Source organism: Monodelphis domestica, chromosome 1, assembly GCF_027887165.1.
Source record: "Monodelphis domestica isolate mMonDom1 chromosome 1, mMonDom1.pri, whole genome shotgun sequence".
NCBI lineage: Eukaryota > Metazoa > Chordata > Mammalia > Didelphimorphia > Didelphidae > Monodelphis > Monodelphis domestica.
In genome coordinates this window covers 720,257,009-720,268,679 of record NC_077227.1, presented here as the reverse complement: position 1 = coordinate 720,268,679, position 11,671 = coordinate 720,257,009, and positions in this window count along the sequence as shown.

Here is an 11,671-nt window from a genome sequence, read left to right as displayed (position 1 = left end):
ACAGACCTTTTAATAAAGCTTTTGAACATCAGGGAGGAGCTTGGGGGAAGAAGGAATGTAAAACAGCAAGTAAAAAGAGGAGCCCTATCATGCTCAAGGCTCTGAATATTTGGAGGAGTTCTCCCCTCCCTTTTCCCTACTCAAAATCAGACCCACTCACAACCTTCAAAGAGTGAGTCTCCTTCAGGTGGTCAAAGGACAGAAAATCAACATTGTCAAGACTGCTTTTCCCTTGAGGTCCTGCCTTTTTCCCTCCAGCCCCTTCCATTTTTTTCCTGAAAAAAAAAACTCTCCCTTCAGTTTTTTACCCTAGGAAATATATTATTTCATGTCACCACATCTTCCTTTGTCGAACCAACCTATTTCAAATCCATTAACTAACAGTGCAACCTTAGGCAAATTCACTTAATTGGCCAAAACTCAATTTCCTAATTTGTAAAATGGGGAGAAAATTATTGTATAACATATAGTAAAATAATTTAGGAGTAAAAATACTTTGTAAACGTTGAAGAGCTAGTAAAATATGAGTGACCATTCTTAGCACTTACTATCTCATTTTTCTCATTTATTCTAATAAATTCAGACTGAGAAGAGTCACTGTGCCATATGAATTCTTCCTATTTAATGTTCTGAAGATAAAAAAGTTGTTATTTTTAGTTGAATTGAAGCATTAAGAAATAAACTTATCTGCCCTGCTTTAAATGATTTTCAGGCAATAATAATGATAGCTACTATTTATATATCCTTTTAAAATATTTCAAAAGTTATATATTAGCTTATCTTATACTTATAATCCTACTATTTTTATAACTACTTTACAGATTACAAAAGTGAGGCGGAAAGAGAGCAAGTGACTTAATGTGGATCCCATAGCTAATAAATTACTTAAAGAAGATTGAGACTCAATTCTTTTCGTCTCCCAATCCAAATCTCTATCCATTCCCCCACCCACAACATTGGAAGAGTATAGAAGAATGAGAATTCTATGTCTCATGATATTCAATAATGCTTTTTTCAAAACCCTTACATTCAGTCTTGGAATCAATACTGTGTATTGGTTCCAAGGCAGAAGAGTAGTTAGGGCTAGGCAATAGAGTTTAAGGGACTTGTCCAGGGTCACACAACTGGGAAGTTTCTGAGGCCAGATTTGAACCTAGGACCCTGGCTCTCAATCCACTGAACCACCCAGTTGCCCCCCCCCCCAAATGCTTTTGATTTTGCCTATTAAGTCTCTTTGTTTCTTATTCCATGTAGGTTGGAGATCATGAATTCCAGTTAGGATGGTCCTTATTAAATTGAGGTTCTTAAAATTTTAGCCATATGTGTTATGTGTGTATGATGTTGGGATATAGTTTGGTCAGTGGTAATTCTCTAGTTGTAGGGGAGGATATTTTGAGATATATATTTATAGAATGGGCACTTGTCATTTGTCAGTTTGTCAGAATTCTAGTATGTAGTTCTAGGTACTTAGCCAGGTCAGACTTTTGCACAAATACCCTGCACAGGAGAAAGAATCACTTTTCTAGAGCCTTAGACAAGAGAGATCAATGCAGGGATTGAAAGCAAATGAAAAAAAAAGAAGACGACTTAGATTCAGATAATGGTGCAATGGCTACAGGAACAAAAGTATGGAAGACTCAATTCCTAAGTTCCAATCCAGTCATAGGCACTTACTAGCTGTGTGACCCAGGTCAAGTCACTTAACCTTGTTTGTTTTAGTTTTCCTCATCAGTAAAATGAGCTAGAAAATGTAATAGCAAATCACTGCAATATCCCTGTCTTCCTGATTCTAGACTCAGGACTCAAACTATGATATTATCTGGGGGCCCCCAAGGATAACTTCATCAATGACTCACTACCATTCCTCTATAATAAATGTAGACAGCTCTCACTTGTGGCTCCCAGTAGCTGCTAGCATGCGGCAGTGGCCACAACCCGGGCAACGGCTTCGACAGGTCCGCCTAAACCTTGTGAGGGTAGCCATCGAGTCATCGACCCCTGGTGAACCAGGGCTTTGCAAACCCAGCATGTGAAGACTGCTTCAGCGGAACAGGCAGAAGAAACCAACAAGAAGAGAAACCAACAAGAAGGTTCAACGGCTGAGATGGTGATGCAGCAAAGCACTGTGAAGTGCTTAGGGCATGTTGGAGCACAAAGGGCAACATGGCCATCCAATGCAGCTGAGGAAGTCTCCAGGTGTAACGACTTTTCGTGCCACTGGACCCAGGCTTCCAATGCCGAGAGAGTGGGACTGTCTCTGTGCATTGACTCTTCCACTTAAATCTTCATGCACAAGTGTCTTTGTGCACAAAAATGCACAAAGACAATAGTCATCCTTGGTTACCGAGAGACAACTACTACTACTACTACTACTACTACTACTACTACTACTACTACTAGTACTAATACTATTACTACTACTACATGTAGACAAGGTATATAAGTTTTTCTTTTGTTATATCTCTTTAACAATCCCTGTAAACACCTCTGATATTGCCTCCAATCTATTGCCTGGTTCTCGTGTCCTCTCTCACCTGAAACACTGCAATAGCCTGATATTTGTTCTGCCTGTTGCAAGAATCTCCCTCACTACAGTACATTCTTCATTTACTTAGGAAAGAGATTTTCTTAAAACAACAGGCCTGAGAATGTCACACCCCTACTCAACAACCATCACTGACTCCCTATGTCCTCCAGGATCAAACAGAAAATCTTCCATTTGGCATCCAAAGGCTTTCATAATCTAACCCACCCACCCCCACCCTTCTAGCCATATTACACTTTTCACCTCCCACAACATACACTTCAGTCCACTGACACTGGACTCCTTGCTCTTTCTCAAAACATTTTTTCTGTCTGACCCCCAAATTTGGAATGTTCTCCATCTTTTGGCGAGCCCAAACTCTGAACTAAAATCCTACCACCAAAAGAAGCCTATCTTCATTGTTCCTAATTCTAATTCCTTTTCTCTGCTGATTTTTCCTATTTATCAACTATATTATTTTATGTACATAATTGTTTGCATATTGTCTCCCCTAGGAGACTCTGAATTCCTTGAAAAAAGGGAGCTAGTCTTTTGCCTTTTACCGTTTTTGTTTAGCATATAATTGTGCACTATATATTCTGATTATTCTTTAGATTTCTTCTCCCTTTCTTATTTCTTATTTCATCATCATAAAATAATATTTTATCATATGGAGTATCTTCCCGTATTATTATTCAAGTTAACTAAGAGTTTATTAATTTCATTAGTCTTTTCAAAGATGCAACTTTAATTTTTATTTAAAACTTATATGACACTTTCCTTTCCATTTTATTTGCTTCTAATGTTAATACTTCCTTTCATGCTTATTTTAAGCTTATCTAATTATTGTATTTCTGATTTCTAAATGCATATTCACCTCACCAATTCCCCCTTCTTTCTATTTTGTTGATGTATAATTCTATGGCTATAGTTTTCCCCTGAGGACTGCTTTATCCACATTGCAGAATTTTGGGTATGTTATTTCATCATTACTATATTCTTGTACAAAGTTACAAGTTAATTCTATGATTTCTTCTTTCAACAACTCATTATCCAGAACTGCATTGTTAAATCTCCATTTAGGTCTCTAGCTTTTGTTTGTGGTTTTTAAACCAAAGACTACTTTTATGACATTTTAGATTTATTAACTGCTTCTGTTTTTATTAAAGATTTATTAACTACTTCTGTTTTCTTACATTTCTTTGCAATACATCTGGGTCCTACTATATGGTTAATTTTTGTAAAAGCTCCATGTGGTACTTAGTTTTCTAAATATCTAAATTCTTTTGCTTTATCATTTAGAAGATTGCATAAGTTCCCACAGAATCTAGGTGTTTTATATCTTCTGCCTTTTAGCTTTATCTTAGAGTTGCCTAAAACTCAGAAAGGGATATTAAAACATTTCTTTCCTATTGTATTCTAGTCTATAAGAAGTCATGTAGTTCAGGTAATGTTTTCCTTATGAAATTGGAAGCTACGGAATTCATAGTATTTGTTGTCTAATTCCTTTCAGTGTTATGTAGTATCCTTATCACTTTTTCGTGCTTGAAGTTTTCTTTTTATTCCTCGGATTGTTTTGCACATCCTTTTTTTAATTCATTTAATACATAGCAAATTTTTCTTCCAACTTTTGTCTCTCTTTCTACCCTTCTTATGAAGTAAAATACCTCCGTCCCTCAGCACCCCAGTGGTGGGACAAAGGAGTCACAGAATCTCATGTCTGCTTTAGGATGTGACAGCCAGATGAGCTTTGAAAGCCATTGAACAAAGAGAGGGAGGAGGAGTGCGGTTTTGAAAATCCAGTGAAGGAAGTAGAATTAGTTTCTTTCTTTCTATGCCTGTCTCTGGGCTGTTTATCTCAGAGCTCTTACTTTATCTCTTGATCTCTGACAAAGAACAAGTTGGCTGCAGTGGACAATTGAATCATTCCCTAAAGCTAAAAAGACTGAAAAATCTCTTTATATCTTTATTAATAAATGCGTCCAAACCTAGTAATAAACCTTTAGAATAATTTTTATTTAAAACACCTTAAACCACTTAGTACAGTGCCTGCCATATAGTAGGTTTTTCATAAATGTTTATCATTAGAAGCTATATTCCCCAATTATATGACAATAAATGTAATAAAAAGTGAAATGGAAGAATATTAACAAAAATATAAATTGCCTAGATTAACAAAAGTGGAATTAGAATACTTGACTAATCCCATCTGTTAAAAAGAAATTGAACAAGCCATCAATGAACTCCCTAAGAAAAAAATCCCCAAGGCCACATGGATTCATAAGTGAATCCTATCAAACATTTAAATAACAATTAAACCCAATATAACTAAATTCACATAAAAACTATTTGGCAAAATAAGCAAAGAAAGAGCCCTGCCAACTTTTTTTATACAAATATAATGCTATTAACTAAACCAGGAAGACCAAAACAGAAAGAAAATTACCGACCAATTTCCCTAATGAACATTGATGCAAAAATCTTAAATAAAATACTAGCAAATTTACAACAGCAATATATCTCAAGTATTATTTGCTGAGATCATATGCAATTTATTCTAGGAATGCAAAGTTGGTTTAATATTAGGAAAACTATTAATATATTAGATCATATCAATAATCAAACTAACAGATATCACATGATTATCTCAATAGATGCAGAAAAAGCTTTTGACAAAATGAAATACCCATTCTTATTAAAAACGTTAGAAAGCACAGGAATAAAAAGGTATTTCTTTAAAATAATGAGTAACATTTATTTAAAACCATCAGTAAGTATCATCTACAGTGGGGATAATAGAACACTTCTCAATAAAATCAGGAGTGAAGCCAGGATGCACATTATCACCATTATTATTTAATATTGTACTAAAAATTCTAACTTTGGCAATTAGAGAAAAAAGGAAAGTGAAAGTAGGTAATAAGGGAATTAAACTATCACCCCTTGCAGATAATATGATGTATAGATAATAGAGAGTCCTAGAAAATCAACTAAAAACTAGTGGAAATAGTTAATAACTATATCAAAGTTGAGGATACAAAAAGTGTTTCTAACAAAACTCAGCAGCAAGAGTTAGAAAGAGAAACTCCATTTAAAAACACTCTGGACAGTATAAAATACCTGAAAAAACCTATTTACCAAGACAAACAGAGGAATTCTAGGAACACAATTACAAAACACTTTTTATACAAATTAAGTTAGATCTAAACAATTGGAAAAACATTAATTCCTCATGGGTAGGCTGAGTTAATATAATAAAATTATAATCCTACTGAAATTAGTTGACTTATTCAGTGTCATACCAATCAAACTAACAAAAAAGTTGTTTTATAGAACTAGAAAAAATAAAAAAATTCATCTGGAAGAAAAAAGATCAAGAATATCAAGGGAACTAATGAAAAAAAAATGTGAAGGATGATGGCTTAGTGGTACCAGATCTTTTTTGAAAAAAAAAAACTTATCTTCTCTCTTAGAATCAATACTGTGTATTCAATCCAAGGCAGAAGAGTGGTAAGGTCCAGGAAATGGGGGTTAAGTGACTTGCCCAGGATCACACAGCTAGAAAGTATGTGAGGCAAAATTTGAACCTAGGATCTCCCACCTCTAGGACTGGCTCTCTATACTCAGCTATCCCTGATACCAGATAAAGTAATAATCATCAAAACAATCTAATACTGACTAAGAAACAGAAAGGTGGATCAATAAAGAAGATTAGGGGTAAATGACCTCAGCAATCTAGTGTTTAATAAACCCAAAGATCCAAGCTTTGGGGATAAGAACTCATTATTTGACAAAAAACAAAAATTGCTGGGAAAATTGGAAATGGGTTTGGGAAATTTAGTTTTAGATCAATATCTCACATCCTATACCAAGATAAAGTCAATATGGGTATAGGACTTAAACATAAAGAGTGATATTATGAATAATTTGAAGAAAATAGAATAATTTGCCTGTCGGATCTATAGAGAATGGGAGGATTTATGACAAAACAAGAGAGAAAGAACATTACAAGATGTAAAATGAATAATTTTTATTATATTAATTTAAAAAGGTTTTTTTACAAACAAAAACAATGCAACCAAGATTAGAAGGGAAGCAACAAACTGAAGGGGTACGATTTATAAGAAATTTCTCTGATAATGGTCTGATTTCTCAAATATGTAATGAACTAAGTCAAAGTTGTAAGACAAATCATTCCCCAGTTGATAAATTGTCAATGGATATGAATAGGCAGTTTTGAGATGAAGAAATCAAACCTATTGATAATCATATGGAAAAAATGTTCTAAGAAATGTAAATTAGGAGAACACTGAAGTACCACCTCACACCGATTAGATTGGCCAATATGACAACAAAGGAAAATGATTAATGTTAGAGGCAATGTGACAAAATTGGGATACTAATGAATTACTGGTGGAGTTGCATATCAAATGCAACCTTTATGGAGGACAATTTGGAGTTGTGCCCAATAAACTATAAAACTATTGCATACCCTTTGATTCACTACTAGGTCTGTATCCCAAGGAGATTTTTTAAATGGGAAAGGACTTGTTTGGACAATATTCATACCTGCTTTATTTGTGGTGGAAAAGAATTGGAAACTAAAGGGATATATCTCAATTGGAGAATAGCTGAACAAAGTGTGGTATACAATAGTGATAAAATATTTTAAGCTGTAAAGCATGATGAATAGGATGATGTCAGAAATAGCTAAGAAGACCTACAGGAATTGTTGCAGAGTGCTTTGTGCAAGTCACTATTCTACTTGCTATTTATATTTGATATTCCATTGATGGACAAATAACTTCTTTGCTGTTGGAATGAAAATTTTAGGATATAAACTCTTATTCTTTGGGTCAACTATTCCTAAGTGAAATAAGAAGTTAACATTTAGACAGCTCTTTAAAGTTTGCTAAGCAATTTATATATTACCTTGTTTAATCCTCACAAGAACCTCATGAGGTAATAACTATAATATTCTCTAAATTTCAGAGAAGGAGCCTGAGGCTGAGAAAGAGTGACTTATGTGTTTGGCTGTAAGTTTAACACTATCCACAACACTAACTACAGTTCCAGTAGTAAAACAGGTGGTAGGAAATAATTACAGGATGGAAAAATTGATGGATTTATGTATGGATGGATATTTATAGTGTATTACAAAAATTACATGAGTACTTAAGGAAACAGGAAAATATATAAGTATATATTTATACTTCATCATAGCCCTATATTATTGCTGATTCTATCAAGAATCTATTTTTGAAATGATCTTTGCTCCATATACTTTGGAACTCCTCAGTTCTTACTGTGATGATTATTGTGAAAATATTCTTAAATGTTGACATATAACTGCTACACCCTGGGTATTGAGGGCTATAGTTTTGTCTATGGTGATCCTCCTAGTAGAGGGCATTGGTTGAGTCTTCAAGGATTCTTTGATGTTTATGTGTATATTATGAGGACTTGTCATATGTCTATCCAAATAAAATTAAAAGATTCTTATATGTTATTCTAACTCAACTATGTCATATCTTACTAATGTGGAAATTTCATATTAATCTGAACCCCTTTTTAGTACTCAAAAAACAACCTTTTGATTTTAAAGCAAAAAATCTTTTACATCTGAACATCAGCCCCATATCTCTGTGAGGTCATGCATGGAGTCCTCTCTCCTCTTGTCTACCATGCTAGGAGACACTATGCATGCACTGTGTGGCCATTCCAAACACGACATGATTACTCTTGGTGCCCAGAAACCTGCCTCTTGTATGGAGTGAGGTCTGGATCCAGCAGTCAAAGCAGCTTGGGAAAGGGACATCATGAAGAAGATAAATTGACCCAGGGAACAAAAAGTCACTCTCTTCTCTTGAAACCATAAAGTGAGGAGGTGTACGGTGAGGCTCTGGGCTGGCTCAGTCTCCTCACAAAGCAGGGAACTAGGAAACCTAGCTGGCCTGTCATGTATGGCTCATGTTTCTTCTTTCTCGGGCCTCCTTTTTATTATTGAATAAATAATTGTAAAAGTAAAACATGGTCTCAACAGGATTTTATTTATAACACTAAGTACTCAATAGATGCTAAAAGCATGTAGCTTGAATTGATGTCTTACTCAGTTTTTAACATTTTTCTGCACAATCTTCATTGATCAATACCACCAGTAAAGACTCTTTAAGAACCACCCTTATTAGTAAAAGATTTAAACTCTCTGGTGTAAGTGAAGGGTTTGGAATTAAATAATTGGGAGCTCCTTTCTACCTCATGCATCTTCTGTATTCATGGAAATAATGGCCCTAATTCCTGGACAACTGGTGGCAGACTAGACAAATCTTAGTACATGAATACAGTTGAAAGCTATTGAACCAAAAGCAATGACAGAGACAATTTCAAAGAAACCTAGGAAGACTTTGTGAACTGATTTGGAATGAAGTGTGCAAAATAAGGAGAATAATTTATATCATAACACAAATGTAGTAAATTTGGGGGATTGAATTATTTGACCGCTCTGGTCCTCTGGAGTTCTAAATCTAAAATCCTAAATTTCCCCTGTACAATGGAATGCCCTGAACTCTGATTTTGGTCATGGCAAGAAACATATGGAGCTGAGGGATGGCCCTGGCATCATATCCTGCTTATTTGGCCTTACCAGCAGCTCAGAGACTCCCAGGATTTTGTGGATTCTCAGATTTTCTAGATTATCCTCCGGTGATCATCTATGCCTTGGAGACAAAAAAAAAATGGGCCATAAGGGAAAAGGGTGGAATCCATGTGTTCCTGGGGCAGGATCCCAGGATGGAAAGCAATCCCATTGGAAAGAAGCTTTAGGACACAATGAGCCCAGAGACCTAAGAGAGCTTCCAAATAGCATAAGGTTTAGAGTCAGTGGGATGAGTTTGGATCAAGTAGTTATCATCTAGAAAGGAGTGTTTTGTCCATAAAGCTTTCTCAAGAAAAAGACATATCGGACTAATTTTTTTATGACTAGAAACTGAAACCTTAGATGATGCTGGCCTTAGAGGATCTCCAAGGAAGTCAAGAGTGCTGATGCAGGGTCTGCCTAATGAGATCTTGGGTCCACCCAGAAAGCAAGTGTTTTGATGTTGCCCCAGCTTAATTGACTCTATTTTCAAGTCATCTTACCCTTTCCACTCTTTCTCTGGCAAGTGATTTCATTAAAATCTTTCTAAACTTTTTATTCAGATTTGGATATTTCTTCTCAAATTTACTTGACAGGGGACTAGAAGCTGTGAAGTAAGGAAGGAAATTATATTATGTTGCTATTCACTGAAAAGGCAAGCTTTCTACTAATAAACCTATACTCCAATCAACTCTACCACTGATTTGGCCATCAAAGAGTCATGTACAGGTGCCTATTTCATGAGTCCCAGAATCTGTCTGGTATTTCAGCTGTTCTCCTTTAATCCTCCAGCACCTTACCCACAACTACAGCCACATCCTCATCCTGGAAGCTGCTGGGATTTTATTTCCTTTAATGTTTAGCCCTGTTCCTGATGTTCTCTCTGGCCTGACTTTTTCAGCAGTGAAACAATGTGAAAGGGGCTATATAAGAACCCGCGATACAGGGGAGACAAGTGGGTGGCAAAGCAGGTAGTGTTGGACCTAGAGTCCCACTTGGCCTTGCGTCCCAATTCTACTTCTAATGCCTAATAATTGTGGGAGTCTCATTATGTCTCCTGACCTATATGACATTCCATTTTCTCATCGATGAAAGGAAAACCTGGCATTAGATTCCTGAAGTTGACAAATAAAATAAAATGACAAAAGTTGGAGGGACTATAGTGGAAAAGACCAATTAATACACTATTTCCATCACTTTGGAGGGCAATTTAGAACTGTGCCCCAAAAGGTACTAAACTCTGAATACTCTTTGGATCAGCAATACCATTACTAGACCTATATCCTAAAATGTAAAAGATAGAGGAAAATATCCATATGTACAAACATATTCAGAGTAGATCATTTTGAGGTGGCAACAAACTGGACACTTAGAGAGTATTCACAATTTGAAAAATGGCTAGAAAAATTAATGTATATGAATTAAAAGAAATAATACTGAGCCAAAAGAAATGACAGAGGTAATTCCAGTGAAACTTTGGAAAAATCTATGAACTGATTCAGAGCAAAGTGAGCAAAAGTAGGAGAAATATTTATATAGTAACACAAACAACATAAACTACAAGGGTTGGATTCTTTGATAGCTAATATTCTTTTGAGCTCCAAATCTATGATCCTGTAGGTTCCCCTCTTCTCCAAACTGTCCTTAAACTAACCATAGTAATGGCAAGAAGCAAAAAAAAAAAGAAAAAATTATTCCTCCGAAAGATGACATTGGCATCTTGCCCAGCTTAGATAGCCTTCCCCCTGAATCAAAGGCATCAAGTGATGACAATGGAATCCTCCTGTCCCTGGGATAGGATCCCCAAACAAAGAACAATAGTAATGGGAGCAAACGTTGGGACATTTTAAGAACAGAAATCCAGGAGAGCCTGTAAATAAAATGAGATCAGAGTTGGTAAGAGGAAAATAGACATGAATAGGAAATGCCAAAGAAGCTTTTTTTTTACTTTTTTACAGTCACTAAAGTGTTGCATGAAGGGTAATACTGCATCACAAAGATTACCTGGTTGTGAGAAAAGCAAGGGGTTGTTTCTCACACTATTATCATGGAAAAGAGGGGAGCTGTGAGCTAAATAGTTCCATTAAAGAAAACATTAACATGACACTCTGTAATATACATGCAAGTCTTCCAGGAATTGTTTTTATTCATTTAACATTATTTTATGTCTAAGTAATTTCTACTTAGAGAAAAACATGCAAACCTGAGAAGTCACCTCAGGCATGCCCCCAACATTCACAGAAGTTTTTTCTCTCACCTTCTAAAGTTCTCTATTACAGCTGAGGAAACCACCATCCCATCATTTTCTCTAGGTTGCTGACCTAATGATAAGAGCTAGCATTTATATAGCCTTCATTCTCTGCCAGGAAATGTGCTCTGCACATTTATAATTATTAATCTCATCTGACCCTCACATAACCCATGTGGATAAATAGTACTTTTATGCCCATTTTACAGATGAGGGAAGTGAGGCAAACAGAGGTAAGATGACTAAGGTCACACAGCTAGGAAGT